Here is a 17,247-nt window from a genome sequence, read left to right as displayed (position 1 = left end):
CTAGCTGCTGCCTCTGAAACATCAGGCTGCAGAAAAGCCAGCAAGTGAGCAGAGCCACCATCAGCTAGGCAGTCTACCAACACTGGGGAAGAACAAGGGAGCTCTGCACAGGGAACAGAAAGGAGTGCATCTAGGTAGGCAGCTTCACTACTGAAACTCAGGGGTTGGGAGGGGGTTCAGTGAGCAAAGAACTCCCTCTGAAAGCACCAAGGCTGAGTAAAGCACCATGTGAACACTAACTGCCTGTGGCCACCACAACAAGGGGCTAAACCAACCAATGCACTCTGTTTTCAAAAGCTCAAAATACAAGGCAAACAGCAATTAAGGACGATGTTCATTGTTACCTTTGGGCCACCAAACACATGCCTACACACAAGGTTTTAAAAAAAAAGCCAAGGGCTGGAGGGATGGCTCATCGGTCAAGAGCACCACTGGCTGCTCTTCCAGAGGTCCTGAGTTCAAATCCCAGCAACCACACAGTGGCTCATAACCATCTGTAATGGGATCTGATGCCCTCTTCTGGTGTCAGAAGAAAGCAACAATGGACGTATGTACACACGTACACATGTACATATACACACACACACACAAATTGGACTTAGAAATTGTGTGTGTTGCTGAGCAGCGGTGATGCATACTTTTAATCTCAGCATAGGCAGAGACAGAGGCAGGGACAAACTCTTTGAATTTGAGACTAGGCTGTTGACAGAGATAGTTCTAAGACAGCCACGGATACACAAAGAAACCGGTCAAAAGAAAAGAAAGAGAGCTAGGAAGGGAAGGAGGGAAGAACGGAGTGAGTGGGTGGGTGGGTGAGTGAGTGAGTGAATGGGTGAAAAGAAATTGTGCATGGATTCTGGGATCTTGTACCCTTCTATTTTCATTCACTTGAAAATCACTTAAGATCTCAGCACTGTGCGCTGGAGAGATGGCTCTGTGGATAAGAGATGGGCTGTTCTTAGGGTCCAGGTTCAAATCCCAGCACCTACAATCACAACTATCTGTTAATTCCAGGTTCCAGAGGATCAGACACCCTCACACAGACATACATGGAGGCAGAACACCAATATAATTTTAATAATAATAAAAAAAGGATCTCAGTACCACAGGCCCTGAGAGTCAGATAGACCTCACCATCCTCAGGGAGTTTTATGAATTCAACAGTGATTTGGGGGGCTACAAGGATATAGCCCACTTAGCCTTTCTACCCCTGGGATGAGCTTTTCACCACTGGCTAGACTGTGCCTAGTCCCCACATCTGCAGTAAGGTTACACAAATCTGTTCTGTCCATATCCTTTCTCTTGTTTAAGGTTGGTTCCACCCCAGTAGGCCTCTCACTAGCTCCCACTAGCCTAGTGTATACACAAATAACGTAGGTGGGAGAAGTTCCCACCAGGGGCACAGAAGACGATGAATGACAGAGAAGCAGGGAGCAACAGCAGAACAATACCTACAGAGGTCACCGAACCTCTCACAGGCAGAGGGTGTACTGGGAAGTAAACAGCATCACACATGTCCACCTGGATTCCAGATTAAATTCCAAGGGCACAGTGGGATGATGGCCCACAGTGCAATTCTCCTGAGACTTTTAGGACACACGCAAGAAGCACATCAGATGTCCTTGACTGACGCCTCCCACTGTCACAGGTGATGCAGCAACTGTCATGTAGCCACCTGCTTCCTGAGCCAATGAGGCATACCCAGCTGGCAAAACAACTTAAAACTGACAGTCACCACAGTTGAAAATGAATGCACTGCTTGTTTTTCTGTTGCTGAACTTGAGAATTTTGTTTGTGTTTTTGAGATACAGACTTACTATGTAACCCCAGCTGATCTGGAACTATATAGATAAGGCTGACCTCGAATTCATCTACCTCTGCCTATCTTTGTCTCTTGCTCTGGGATTAAAAGCATGCACGACTACACCCAGCTAAACCCTGGATTTTTTTGATCCTCATGCCTCTACCTCCCAAGTGCTGGGTTCACAGGCATACACTACCATGCTGGTTTCTGCAGTATGGAACCCAGGACTTCATATATGTATGTCAGGCAAGCTCTCTACAAACCAAGCTACACCCCAGGCAATTTTAACCACATTCACTGGTGAACACACGGGGCAAAAGACAAGCTGTTAGCAGACTATGGTGGCACACACACTAACCTTAGCACATAGGAGGGTGAGCCAGAAGCATCCAAACGCCAAGGCTAACAGGAGCTTCATTTGAGTTCCAGGCCAGCGAGATAGATAAGAAGATCTAAACAGTTCCTATCCTACCCCTCAAAAAAAAGTCAAACAGTAAGTATATCCCACACCCGTCATCCTAGCACTTGGGAAGTAAAGGGTGGTGTTCAGAATCATTCTCGGGCACAAAATGAGTTTGAAGCCAGCTTGGGCTGCCTGAATTCATCTCATAAGCTCTAGAAACCAGCTTGGGGTACAAATGGCAGGAAGGGATCAGGGCTGGTCTGTTTGCTAACATCCACTTGCTTATTTCTGTATATATCGCCTTCCGGGAGGAAAACAAAGGGAAGCCAACAACAGCCCCTTCTTTCATGCAGCTATGGAAATGTCAACCCCTAGACAAAGTCTCCCAACTCCACATACAGAAAACTTCATAGCAGCAGCTGCAGGTACACAGCAAACAGCAAACTCACTAGTTACCTTAATGAGCTTAACACTTCTGCTAAGATATGACATCAGTAAGATCTCGTGGCCTTGACTGACAGATCCTTGACATATCCCAGACAATACTGCCACTTTTATTCAGAGCTTTTAAACATTCAGTGTGTAGTGTGACTGACTGAACCCAGGAGTAAAAATGCTAAGCAAATGCTCCACCACTGAGCCACACTGCCATTCCATTTTCTGTATTTTAGGGTCTGAAGAGATGGTTCAGCATTTATTGTTTTTATAAAGAATAGAGCTCACCCCAGCACACATGCAGGATAGCTCACACCACCTGTAACCCCAGCACACATGCAGGACAGCTCACAACACCTGTAACCCCAGCACACATGCAGGACAGCTCACAACACCTGTAACCCCAGCACACATGCAGGACAGCTCACAACACCTGTAACCCCAGCACACATGCAGGATAGCTCACACCACCTGTAACCCCAGCACACATGCAGGACAGCTCACAACACCTGTAACCCCAGCACACATGCAGGACAGCTCACAACACCTGTAACCCCAGCACACATGCAGGACAGCTCACAACACCTGTAACCCCAGCACACTTGCAGGACAGCTCACAACACCTGTAACCCCAGCACACATGCAGGACAGCTCACAACACCTGTAACCCCAGCACACATGCAGGACCAACACCTGTAACCCCAGCACACATGCAGCACAGCTCACAACACCTGTATGTAACCCCAGCACACATGCAGCACAGCTCACACTACCTGTAACTTCAAATCCAGCCAGAGGACTCAACTCCTGACTTCTCTGGCTTCCACAGGTACCTACATGCATATATCTACACAGGTACACATCATTTTTAGATGCTATTATTTTTAATTATGTGTATCTGTGTGTCTGTGTAGTGGGTATACACACATAAGCACAAGTGTCCAAGAAAATCAAAGATATCAGATCCTCCTGGAGCTGGAGTTGTAGAAATTAGGTAGTTATGGGACACCCAACATGAATGCTGGAAACCAAGTTTGATCTTCTGAAAGAAAAGTATGCAATCTTTCCAGCAGAGCCATCTCTCCAGCCCACTTTAAAAAAAATCATTTATTTATTTATGTTTATGAAAACGACTAAACTGAGACATTTTGTTAAGTAACAGTAAATATCAAAGAACAGCTTCATACCAGGCAGGGGTGGTGCACAGGGGAGGAAGAGGCAGATGGATCGCTGTGCATCTGAGGCCAACCTGATCTACAGAGTAAGTTTCAGGACAGCCAGGGCTACACAGAGAAACCTTGTCTCAAAAAAAAAAAAAATCAAACAGGAACAAACAAAAACAGTTTCACACATGTTTCCATTGTTGTAATTATTGTTTCACATCTGTGGGTGTTTTGCTTGCATGGGTATCTGTGTAGTTCCTATGTGCAGTGCCCATAGAGGCTAGAAGGTGGCACTGGATCTCTGCAGGAATGGAGTGACAGACTGCTATGAACCACCATGTGTCTGCTAGGAATGGAACCTGGGTCCTCTCAAAGAGCTGACAGTACTGTCCTAGAACTCCATCTGTAGACCAGGCTGTCCTCAAACTCATAAGAGAGCCATCTGTCTCTGCCTCCTGAGTGCTGTGATCAAAGGCACCACCACCCAGCTGAGCTGCCAGTACTCTTGACCACTAAGCCATTTCTTCATCCCTCCAGACCCATGTTTTCTATGGACTGTGTCTGTGCTTGTGTTGACTGGAGATAGACTTTAGGGCCTAGTGCATACTAAGCTACCACTAAGCTAGATCCCGGCCCCAAATTCTTGGTTAAAAACAAAATAAATCAAAAATCATTGAACTCTCAAGTATTTTTCAATGCTACTACAGCTTATGAAAGCACAGAACCCTTGCTAGCCACTCAGTGAGATGCTATGTTCACCTTGTGATGAAGTCGAAAATGAAACAGCAAGTGTGAGCCAAGTGTGGTATCCAAGCCTGTAAACCCAGTCCTGAGAGGCTGAGACAAGAGGATTGTCATGAGTTTGAGGCCAGCCTGGAATATGTGGTAAGACCCTATCAAAAAGGAAAAAAACAGTAATAGGTCACCTTCAACTATATAGCAAATTCCAGGCCAACCTAGGCTATGCAAGAGCCTGTCTCAAAACAATAATTAGGGTAAGGTGATGGCAATACACACCTCTCATTCCAGCACTTGGGAGGCAGAGGCAGAAGGTTCTCAAGGAGTTCAAGGCCAGCCTGGTCTACAGATCAAGTTCTAGGATAGACAGGGCTACACAAAGAAACACTGTCTTAAAACAAACAAAAAGTTAGGAGCAATCAAGATGGCTCAAGGTTAAAAGCATGTGCTGGCTGGTCTTATGCCAACAACACATAACTAGAGTTATCTGAAAGGAGGGAACCTTAATTGAGAAAATGATTCCATATGATCTGGCCCTAAGGCATTTTCTTAATAAAGATTGTGGGGAGGATCCAACCCACCCAGGGCGGGGCCATCCCTGGGCTGGTAGTCCTGGGTCTTTTAAGAAAGCCAACTGAGCAAGACATGGAGAGCACCCCAGTAAGCAGCACCCCTCCATGACTTCTGCGTCAGCTCCTGCATCCAGCCATATTCCTGCCCTGTTTGAGTTCCAATACTGACTTCTGATGAACAGAAACGTGGAAGTGTAAGCCAAAGAAACCCATTTTCCCCCAACTTGCTTTTTGTTTCAATGCAGCAATAAAAACCCTAATTTAGTCAGGACACTTGCAACTTCACCCAATGATCTGAGTTTGAACCTTATAACTCACTTGATTGAAGAACCAGTTCCTGAAAGTTGACCTCTGACCTCCGACCATTTTACACACACACACACACACACACACACACACACACACACACACACACACAATGTAAAACAAGGCAGTCTTGAGCACTGGCTGTGGTGGAGCACTCAGGAGGCAGAGGCAGGTGGAACTCTGTGAGTTTTAGGCCAGCCTGGTCTAAGAATGAGTTCCAAGTCAGCCCTGCTACACAATGAGACCCATGTTTTTTTGTCTTTTTGGTTTTTTTTTTTTTTTTTAAAGCAAAAACAAAAACATGCCAGCCATTTTTGCCTATTCTCTATGCTGGCATCCCTTTCTGCAAAAGCAGTGTATTACAAAACATCTCACTTCCAGTAATTTCTTGCTTTACTAGGATCTTGTTTCCCACAGTGGAAAGACAGAGTGATGTCCTCCTCTCCCTTTTACATGCGCACATACAAAATAAACTTGCTAAAATTAAATACGCCCTAGAAAAGACTGACAATCAATAAACGAGCTAATAAAATAAAAACAAAATTCTTTCTTGAACTACAAATGGACAGTAAATATTTTAAAAGTGTTCAACATGAGATCCGGGAGGAAGGTTCAGAGGTTAAGAGCCCTTGCTGCTGTCGCAAAGGACCCAAGTTCAGTTCCTGGCCCCCAATCTACCACGAACGTAACAAACAATGAAAGACTAACCTAATGGTAAAGCACTCCCCACTGCTGTGAAGACACCAGAGCCAAGGTGTTATATCCAGGCTCCTGCTCACAGTTCCTGAAGCTGAGTCTGTGAGCTTCACAGCAGCAAGCAGGCAGGCAGGCAGGCAGGCAGGCAGGCAGGCAGGCTGGCTCCCGTAGCAATAGATGATAGCTCACATCTGATATACAAGGGGGCAGCACAGAGAGACTGGGCCTGACATAGGCTTTTGGCTCTCAAGCTCACCCCCACTGAAACACCTCCTCTAAGAAAGACACATATTTTAATCCTTCCTAAAACCAGTTCTGCCAGGCTTTCAAATATATGAGCCTATGAGGGCTATTCTCATTCAAACCACCACAGCTATACTATGGAAACTCTGGGTGGTCCCCAGCACCACAAAAAAGAACTACTAGAAATGAACCCAGAATATTAACTGTAACAAAGAGTGCCCATGCCAGGCAGTAGTGGCTCACACCTTTAATCCCAGAACTCTGGAGGCAGAGGCAGGCAGATGGGAGACCAGCCTGGGCTACGCGCAGAGAAACCCTATCTCGAAAAACAAACAAACAAACAAACAAAAAACAAATGGTGTTCACTATAGTTAGCAGATTCGCTCGTCACTTTATTCAAGCCTATCACCAGGTACAGTGACATCCCAGTGTACTTGTTTTACAGGTGAGTGCCAGGACTCAGGGGGCTGCATAGGAATCAGAGAACACTGAAGAGCTAGCACGCTTGACAGCAAGAAGGATCAGCAGAGAAAAGCATCTGCTACCAATATGATGACCTGCAATTCAATCTCCAGGACACACGTGGTAGGAGAAAATCCACTCCTGAAAGTTGTCCTCTGACCTCCATATATCACACAAAATTAAACAAAAATTTTTAAGTTCAAAAAAAAAAAAAAAAAAAAAAAACCACCTTTCACATCCAGCCACAAACAAACCACCAAACCAGGACCCCAGACTTCACCAGTGACTTCATCACTTTCAAAGCAGTGACATCTGGGGCTAGAAGAGCAATGGCCTGGAAAGTTCAAGGCCAAACAGCAGCAACAAATATTTATTGCTTTGGATCTTGTACCAATCGCCCAAGTTCATCCTCCCCAGGACCCTCCTGTCCTGTCTCACTACTGCCTGCTCCAACTGCACTGTTGCAGACCAGACAGACAGAGCAACAGTTCTGCAGGCACCATTCCATTCTCAGCGTGTGGGGTGGGGAGACACATCTTCCCTAATTGTAAATGAAGGGTCCTCCTCCATGCAGCTTCTAGACTTATGCCCACCACTGCTCCCTCAGGCAACCACTCTGTCCTGTCACATGATAGGTTGTGAGGCTAAATGATTGGGGAGAATATATCATGTCTAACATGCAGAAGGCCATGGATTCCAGGCCCAACAACACCCAAAATGAACAAACAACAACAAAAATATCCCACATTCATAAAAATAAAAAGATCAAAACCATGCTTGGGTACTGGCTTGTGGTAGAACATTTCCCTAGCATGTACAGGATCAACTTTGATCAGCACCACAAAAATTCAACACACTTAGAGCTTAGGCAGGAGAAACGAATCAACAGGTAAAGTACCCCACAGAAAACTGACCACCTGAGTTCAATCCCAGGAACCCACATGATAGAGGGGAGAACTGACCCCTGAAAGTTGTTCTCTGACCTCCACACACAAATAAATAAGGAACTGCAACACTTTAATGAATCCCAGCACTCCCGGAGGCGGAGGCAGAGGCAGAGAGATCTCTGAGTTCAGCTAGAAGCCAGCCTGGTCTACAAAGCAAGTACCAGGAGAGTCAGGGCTACACAGAGAAACCCTGACTCATAAAATAAACAAATAAAATCTATTTAATTAAAAAACAAAACAAAACACAAATGGGCCCAACGGCATGGCTAAGCAAGAGTTTAATCCCAGCACTCAGAGGGCAGAGGCAGGCAGAGCTGTGTGAGTTTGAGGCCAGCCTGATAACAGAGTTTCAGGACAACCAAAGCTACACAGTGAGACCAGAAAGGGGGAGGGGAGGAGGTCAAAACAAACCAAGTACTTCTTTATGAACCAATACTCATGCAGGCCAAGGAGTAATGGTTCCATTACAGCCCATTCCCCTACTAAGACATGTAACACAAAGTAGGAATTCAACTATCTGCTGGACCAGTCAATAACAGTACAGGAAGCCTGGCTGAATATGCTATCCCAGCACTTGGGAGGTGGATGGAGGCAGGAAGATGAGGATGAGCAATTCAAGCCCAGCCTGGTCTACATAAGAAGGTGGAGGGCAGCCTTGGTTATAAGATCCTGTCTTCAAAATCAGAATGATGATGATGATGCAGGAGCTATTTTTTCCCAATCCTATCAGTGAAAGTGATTCCCTTGTACAAAGGAGGAAACCAAGAGGTTTGGAGAGATTTAGCGATTTCGCCTAAGGCCACACAGCTAGCTGACAGACAACGCTGGGCATCAAACTCAAAGCCTGTCTGTCAATTCAAACAAAAAATTTGTTTCCAGTTCCTGAGGAGTCACTGGAGGTAAAGAGGATCAAGAAGATGCCCCTCCGACCCGCACAAAACAATTGCCTTCGAGGTTTTAAAATAAAAAGCCCTATCTGAAAAACTGGGAAGAGCCAAGAGACTCAAAAGAAAAACAATGCGGCCGTGAGCAAACGTTCCCAGGCATCTTTCACTTTTTAGGCAAACATTTTGAAGCCACGGAAGAAATTTAAAATCTGCAATAATGAAATTTATCAAAAAGTAAAAAAAAAAAAAAAGTGAGGTCTGAGGACCGAAGAGGGCTCATGACTGTGCCCAAGCTACACAGGGCATCAATATCTGAGGTAAAATGTTGCTCCCGACGCCCGACCACAGGGCATTAGAATCGCACAAACGAGGCCAGAGAAGCCCAAGACACCTAGCCACTGTTCAAAGTTAAGATTCACAGAAATTAAAGTGGGGGGGACCTGGATCTCTGGAACGCCAAAAGGAAGGAGCTTTGTCCCAAGACCCCACGAGAACGCGCGCGCGGCCTTCACACAGGCCAGAGTCACCCGCCTCGCCGGCCACAGAGCCTGGAAGCAGCCGCGGTCTCGCTGCACTGCGGCCTGAGCAGCGCGCGCAAGGCTTCTTGACCCTCAGGCGCCGCCGTACCCCGACCCCGCTCTGGTCGCCCAGCTGCCCCCTCCCCCTCCCGGCGCCTCGGCTTCATTCAAACCGTCTTCCCCAAGCCCCGGGAGTCTCGTTCCGCCCGGGAGTCTCCATTCCTTACCTGGAGGTACCGGCGCCGTAACCTTCCTGGCGCCGCCCCCAACCCTCCACGAGGGGTCGGGGACAGAGTGGGCGTCTCGCTTCTCCTCACGAAACAAAGAAGCCGTCGCCGCCGCTGCCAAGCTAGTGGGAAAGCCTCGCGCGCGTGCCCGCTCGGCTTCGGCTGGCCGCCCCCCCCAGCACACACGCAGCCCGCGCGCCCGCTATGCGCGCCCCCGCCTCCCTTTCTACCCAGTCCACTTCCCCTGCTTCCGCTGCCCGTCCGGCCTCGTGCGCGCGCCAGCCCACCCTTCCGCTCTCTGTGCGCATGCTCAGCCATTCGTTGTGCGCATGCGCACTGGTCCTTTGAGGTAGTGAGAAGATGGGCGGGTCCAGAGGCCGCACGAGATCCTGGTGCACCGCCCATATTGGGGGGCTCTGGGCGGCTCTGCGCAAGCGCACACTTATGTTCAAGACACGAAATTGGGCCTCAAGCCGAAGGGCATGCGCAGAGGTGGCGGCACTGCGGCGACGCTTAGATGTTGGGGGAGGGTACTGGGTCGTCCAGATGGGAGATAGTAATGATGAAAGGGAAGTTCTTAGGCTCGGAAATGAGCACCCTGGGAGGAAAGTGAAGCCGAGAGGTGGCCAGACTGCCCAAGGACGGGACAGAACCCACGCGGGGGTAAGGGCAGGCCTGGGAAACGCTTTGATCCTGGCTCTGGCACGGCCCTGCCTGCTCTGCAAGGCTCTGTCCTGGCCACATTTCCTGCAGAACCTGTTGAGGCCCAGTAATTAGCTTTCCAAATATTTATTGAGCTGCCATCGGCTACTAGCCATCCTCTGGTTCATAAACCAGATGAATAAGTAAAAGCACAGGGTGTGAGGTAGAAACAGCAATGGTCACAATTTTCCTTATGATTTCGAAGAAAGCCATTAGCTTTGGAGAAATGAGCGTATAATTCTGTCCAAATGTGGAGATTCCAGGCCTCTGGTTGGTTTTAAAAGTATTTGGTGGTGGTTGGGGATTTAGCTCAGTGGTAGAGCGCTTGCTAGGTCCTGGGTTCGGTCCCCAGCTCCAAAAAAAAAAAAAGAAAAAAAAGTATTTGGTGGTAGCGGGGCAGGGTTCTGGAGGCAGAAGCAGGTGGATCTCTGGGGGGTTTTGTTTGTTTGTTTGTTTGTTTAAGATTTATTCATTTATTATGTATAAGTACACTGTAGCTGTCTTCAGATACACCAGAAGAGGGCATCGGATCTCTTTACAGATGGTTGTGAGGCACCATGTGGTTGCTGGGAATTGAACTCAGGACCTCTGGAAGAGCAGTCGGGGCTCTTAACCACTGAGCCATCTCTCCAGCCCCCAAGACCAAGTTTCTTTAAGACCTGGCACTTGCTCTCAAGACTAGACTGGCCTCGAACTCAGAGATCTTCCTTCTTCCTTCCTGAGTGCTGCATGAATGTACCAATCCAGCTTGGTCTTCTACATAGTAAGGTTTCAGGGCAGCCATGGATACAAAGTGAGACTTTTAAACAAAGAAACAAAAAGCAGTTTTCTGTCACAAAGTAGAACAAAGAATGTTTCAGGCCATTAAATAGCTGGCAGTGATCCCCCTGCCACTGCCTCCAAAATGCTAGGAAAACAGACCCAAGCTATCAACACTGGCAAACACATGGTATTTTTGGTTGGTTGGGGGGGTTTTTTGCTTTTGTTTTTCAGGACAGAGTTTGTCTGTGTTGCTTTGGCTGACCTGGAACTGGATCTTGAGACCAGGATGAACTCAAACTGAGACCTACCTGCCTCTGCCCCCCAAGTCTGGGACAAAAGGCATGCACCACCACATCCAGCTCGGTTTTGTTTTGTTTTTAAGGACTTATTTATTTTGTGTATGTGAGTACATACTCACTGTCTTCAGACATATCAGAAGAGGGCATCTGATCCCATTACAGATGGTTGTGAGCCACCATGTAGTTTCTGGGAATTGAACTCAGGACCTCTGGAAGAGCAGCCAGTGCTTTTTTTTTTTTTTTTTTTTTTTTTTTAGATTTTTTTTAAAATGTTCTTTTTTTTAAAGATTTATTCATTTATTATATATAAGTACACTGTAGCTGTCTTTAGACGCACCAGAAGAGGGCATCGGATCTCTTTACAAATGGTTGTGAGCCACCATGTGGTTGCTGGGAATTGAACTCAGGACCTCTGGAAGAGCAGTAGGGTGCTCTTAACCGCTGAGCCATCTCTCCAGCCCTGCAGTTTTGGTTTAAGGTTTATTTTCAGACAGGGTTTGGTGGCATTTGTCCTTAATCTCAGCAAGCTTATGTGGCCAACTTTATCCACATAGTGAGTTCCAGGCCAGCTAAAGTTACATAATGAGATTTTTCTCAAAAAAAAAAAAAAAAAATTTTTTTTTGGTGCCTGGTAAGATGGCTCAGCAGTTAAGAGGAATTGCTTTTGCCGAGGACCCACATTCTGTTCCCAACACCTTGGGAGTACCTATGCAAGCAGAACTGCTCTCAACTCAGGAGCACTAGGATTACAGACAGCACCATGTCCAAATTGCATACTAGAATTTTTTTTTATCTCCAGAGTGCTGTGATTGAAGGCATGTGCTACCACTATCTGCCATACTAGATTTTTAATTTTTTATTATGTATATAAAATTTTATTATATATTATATCTGTTTTTCAAGACAGGGTTTCTCTGTGTAGCCCTTCAGCAGGCTGACCTGAAATTCAGAGATTTGCTTGCTGCTGCCTCCTGAGTGCTGGAAATAAGGTGTGCACCATCACACCTGGCTAGATTTCTTTTTAAGTATCATCTATGGGCTGGAAGGCTAGGAGTATAACTCTTGCTTGTAGTGTATGACAAGCATGCACGAAAGCTGGGTTCTATCGCCAACACTGTGAACTAGGCATAGAGGTACATTCCTGTTGTCTCAGAAGTAGAAATGCAGAGGCTTGAGGATCAGTAGTTCAAGGTCATCCTCAGTCAGTGAATTTGAGGCCAGCTGGGCTACATCAGACTGCTTCAAAGGGTAAGAGAAGAGAAAAGTGGGTGGGAGGGGAGTGGCGATAAAGACCAGGCTGCCTGGCTATTGAGTGAACAACTCTGCCAAACACTTACCCTGCATCAACAAATTGGGCCTTTTCCATTCCAGATAGGAATGTACCAGGAAAATCATAAGCAAGAGTCCAGATAGATACAGAAGCTGGACTGGGAATAAACCAGACTGCATTTTTAGCACACAGTCTGCTGGATCCCACATCAGGTCTTGTGCCCTCCATCTGTAAAACAGAAGCAATAACTTTTCCTAGGAACCTCAGGACCAAGCCAACTGACAGCTTTCTAAACCTTATTTTTTTTTCTTTTTTCTTTTTTTCGGAGCTGGGGACCGAACCCAGGGCCTTGCGCTTGCTAGGCAAGCGCCCTACCACTGAGCTAAATCCCCAACCCCCTAAACCTTATTGTTGATGAAGTGGACAAGTGGAGTCTGGACATTTTCGTTGTCCTGGTTGGTTTTGTGAACTTGAAACAAACTTGAGTCACCATGGAAAAGGAAATCTCGGTTGACCAGCTGTTTCCGTTAGAGTGGGCTGTGGTCTTGTGTTTGAATGAATGCCTTGACTAATGATTGACATGGGATGGCCAGCCCACTGTGGGCTTCAGCTCTGTAAGAAAGCTAGTGAGTAAAGCAGTAAGCAACATTCTCCATGGGTTCTGCCTCTAGGTTCCTGCCTTTGGTTCCTGCACTGACTTCTCCCAATGGTGGACGTGTAAGCTGAAATAAAGTTTTTCCTCCCCAGCTTGCCAAAAGCCTATCACAGCTACAGAAAAGTAATAAAAACAATGTTTCCTTTTTCATTCAACTTTTTAATTTTTTAAAATTCTATGGGATTAAAAACGTGCCAGTACTTCCGAGGTAAAATGGTTTTTTGTTGGTTTTTTTTTTTTTTTAATTTATATCAATGGCACACACCTTTAATTTCCTAGCACTCGAGGCAAGCAGATATTTGTGAGTTTGAGAGCAGCCTGCGTGTGTGTGTGTGTGTGTGTGTGTGTGTGTGTGTGTGTGTGTGCGCGCGCGCGCGTGCGTGCACATAAGTGCAAGTGCCCACAGAGGCTAGAAAAGTTGGCTCCTACTGCAGCTGGAATTATAGACAATTGTCAGCCACCTGGTGTGGTCACTGGGCATTGAACCCTGGTTCTCTGCAAGAGTTTTTTTGTTGTTTGGGTGTTTTGGGGGGTGGGAGGGTTGGTTTTTGTTTGTTTTTTTTTTTCAAGGCAGGGTTTCTTTGCCTACCCCTGGCTGTTCTGGAACTTGCTCATTAGACAAGGCTGGCCTCAGTCTGAAGAACATGCTGGCCTGGAATTCAAAGAGCCACCTGCCTTTGCCTCCCAAGTACTAGAACTAAAGGCATCCCCCACCACATTGGTTGGGGGTTTGGAGACAGGGTCTCATTATGCTGTCCTGGTTGACCTCTCAAGTGCTAGGATTAAAGGCATGTGCCACCACTGCCTGGCTCACCTTGGGATTTTTTTAAAAAATATGTTTTGTGTGTGTGTGTGCGCGCACCATGATGCTTATGTTGAGTTCAGAAAAATTTGCTGAAGCCAGTTTTCTCCTACCCTGTGGGCTGGAATTTTTAAGTAGCTGAGGGTGGCCTTGAACTCCTGATCCACTTTCCACAAAATTTTGAAGTGCTAGGAGGGCAGGTACGAGCGCCATACCTGACTTAGCTTACCTTCTGACTATCCCATTGTGTCACCTACTTATGGGATGGCCATAACTAGAGCGACCTATCAAGCAGCACAAGGGGTTTGTTCCTGGTTAATTTTAAGAGAAAGACTTCTCACTGTCCAGGCTGAACTCAAACTATGGCCGCACTCAGCCTCCTGCATGCTGGAATTACACTGCCAAGCCCTACTGCTACCACATGGGAACTCACGGATTCCCACGCTCATGGTGAGCAGACCCTGGAGTGTGACCCCAGTGTCATGGAACCCACCAGCGATACCATCCACCCTTATTCTCTCTTTGGTCTCATCTGGCTTTCCTTGTACATTCTCCTTCCTTTCTTCCCATAGCCTCATTCTGCTTTGGGGATGAAAATGCACCTTCAGCACATGTGGCGATCAGGAGACAATTTAGGGGAGTCCATGTTTTCCATCTGCTGTATTTCACCATCTGGGAATCCAAATTAGGTCATTAGGTTGGTGGCAAGTCTTTATCCTCTGGGCCTTTTGCCCTCTCCCATTTTTTTTTTTTTGTTTATTTGTTTGAAATGGAGTCTTATATGGCCTAGAATGGCATTGAACAACTTGCCAAAAATGACCTTGAACTTCTAACCCTCTTAAGTGCTAGGATTATAGGTACACACCACCATCCCTAGTTTATTCAGTTCTGAGAATCAAACCATCAGCTTCCTGCGTGTAGGCCACTGAACCACAGCCTCTGGAACCAGGGTGAAGAACCCAGTGTGAAGCCTAGTGGGTGGGGTCTGTGAGACTCAGTTAAAATAGGTTATGTAACCACCTGAAACCATGACTCACCAAAGCCACTGATGGCTGGAGAGATGGCTCAGTAGCTAAGAGCACTGGCTGCTCTTCCAGAGGTCACCCACATGGACGCTCCCAACCATCTACAACTGCAGTCCTACAGGATCGGATTCCTTGTTCTGTATGCAGATTTACATGCAAACAAAATACCCATATACAAAAAAATACATTAATCTTGAGCCAGGCGGTAGTAGTCTATGCCTTTATTCCCAGCACTCTGGAAGCAGAGGCAAGAGAGGAGGATTTCTTGAGTTCAAGGCCAGCTTGGTCTACAGAGGTGAGTCCCAGGACAGCCAGGGCTACTCAGGGAAACCATATCTCAGAAAAATAACCAACCGAGCAAACAAGACAAACACTCATATGCAGGAGGAGGACCACAAGCTTGAGTCCACTTGGTGGGCACAGAGAGTTCCAGGCCAGTCGGAGCGACGTTAGTACATCTGTCCTGTCAGAAGGGTGATGAGAGCCAGGCCTCGTGCATCTGTGACTTTCTCCCGTCTTTCTTCCTGTCTTCTTCCTGCCTGTCTCTTGCTCCCCCCTTCCTTCTTTTCACTCTTTTCTTTTTTTTTGAAGAAGGTGTTTTGTTGTTGTTGGTTGTTTAGGCCTTTGAGACAGGGTTTCTCTGTGTAGCCCTGGCTGTCCTGGAACTTGCTCTGTAGACCAGGCTGGCCTCTAACTCAGATCTGTGCTGGAACTAAAGTTGTATGCCACCATCACCCCACAAGGAGGACATTTTGGAACAGATTTACATCATCTGTAAAGAAGACCAGGCTCTCAGCCCCACTCTGGTTGGCCTCTCACAGGCATGATCCACCATAAATAGAAAAAGTACAGTCATCCAGACAGTGGGATATGATCTATCCTCCCTTAGAAAAGAGGAAATTCTGACATATCCTATCTTACAGTGTTAATATGTCCCTCAGTGAAAACATGCCTAGCATGTTTGAAGCTCTGGGCTCAAATCTAAGTACGAACAAAACAGAAATGTCCTCTATAGTCTCCTATGTTGAACATTTTGTCCCCAAGTGGTGAAAGTTTTATGCGGTTGTGAAAACTTTATAAGGTGGAGCCCAGCTGAAAGGAGGCGGTGCTGGCAAGTCCTAAGTCACCTTGACACATAAAGCAGACTTACCTGAGAGGAAGGACTTAAAAAAAAAAAAAGTATTTATTTTATGTATATGAGTACCCTATCGATGTCTTCAGACACACCAGAAGAGGGCATCAGATCCCATTACAGATGGTTGTGAGCCACCATGTGGTTGCTGGGATTTGAACTCAGGACCTCTGGAAGAGCAGTCGGGTGCTTTTAACCGCTGAGCCACCTCTCCAGCCCAAAAGGAAGGACTTAATTGAGGAACACCTCCATAAGACCTGGCTGTAGAACATTTTCTTAATTTGTTACTGATGGGGGGCGAAGGTCCATCCCATTGTGGGTGGTTCCATCCCTGGACTGGTGGTCCCGGGTTCTATAAGGAAACAGGGTGATGAAGCCATGGGGAGCAAGTCGCTAAGCCGCACTCCACCTCAGCCTCCATCCACATCAGCTACTCCTTTCAGGTCCCCGCCCTGTGTGAGTTCCTGCTCTGGCTTCCTCCAGTGATGGACTACTTACTATCTGGAATTGTAAGCCAAATAAACCCTTTCCTTCCCAACTTGCTTTCGCTCATGTGTTTCATCAGAGTAATAAAAATCCTGAAACAGGGCTAGAGAGATGGCTCAGCGGTTAAGAGCTCTGACTGCTCTTCCAGAGGTCCTGAGTTCAATTCCCAGCAACCACATGGGACATCTCACAACCATCTGTAAGAGATCCGATGCCCTCTTCTGGTGTATCTGAAGACAGCTACAGTGTACTTATATATAATAAATGAATAAATCTTAAAAAAAAAATCCTGAAACAGCTGGACAGTGGTGGTACCTGACCTTAATCCCAGCACTCAAGAGGCAGAGGCAGGCAATCTGGTCTACAGAGTGAGTTCCAGGATAGCCAGAGCTACACAGAGAAACCACATTTTGAGAAGTTAAAAAAAAGGGGTTGGGGATTTAGCTCAGTGGTAGAGCGCTTGCCTAGCAACCGCAAGGCCCTGGGTTTGGTCCCCAGCTCCGAAAAAAAGAAAGAAAAAAGAAAAAAGCTCTATGGGCTGAAGAGATAGCCAGTGGTTAAGAGCACTGACTGTTCTTCCAGAGGTACTGAGTTCAAATCCCAGAAACCACATGGTGGCTCACAACCATCTGTAATGGGATCTGATGCTCTTTTATGTGTCTGAATACAGCTGCAGTGCACTTATATATAATAAATCTTTTTTAAAAAGAAAA

General features: G+C 46.6%; 1 protein-coding gene across 11 annotated transcripts in view; it reads right to left on the bottom strand.

Annotated features, from left to right (window-relative positions):
• Smarca4 (SWI/SNF related, matrix associated, actin dependent regulator of chromatin, subfamily a, member 4) overlaps positions 1-15,144 on the bottom strand; it is a 96,702-nt gene extending 81,558 nt beyond the window's left edge. For 7 of the 11 annotated variants that reach the window (XM_006242598.4, XM_006242599.4, XM_063264830.1 and 4 more), the window contains exon 1: positions 9,402-15,144. The gene's annotated coding sequence lies outside the window, so the exon portion shown is untranslated. Of the gene's footprint in view, positions 1-2,162; positions 9,000-9,096; positions 9,263-9,401 lie in introns of those variants that run through there. The other 4 variants (NM_134368.1, XM_063264835.1, XM_063264836.1 and 1 more) reach the window with 4 other exon arrangements.
• Positions 15,145-17,247: the final 2,103 nt, after the last annotated feature.

Source organism: Rattus norvegicus, chromosome 8 (genome assembly GCF_036323735.1).
Source record: "Rattus norvegicus strain BN/NHsdMcwi chromosome 8, GRCr8, whole genome shotgun sequence".
NCBI lineage: Eukaryota > Metazoa > Chordata > Mammalia > Rodentia > Muridae > Rattus > Rattus norvegicus.
This window is presented reverse-complemented; position numbering and strand designations above follow the sequence as displayed.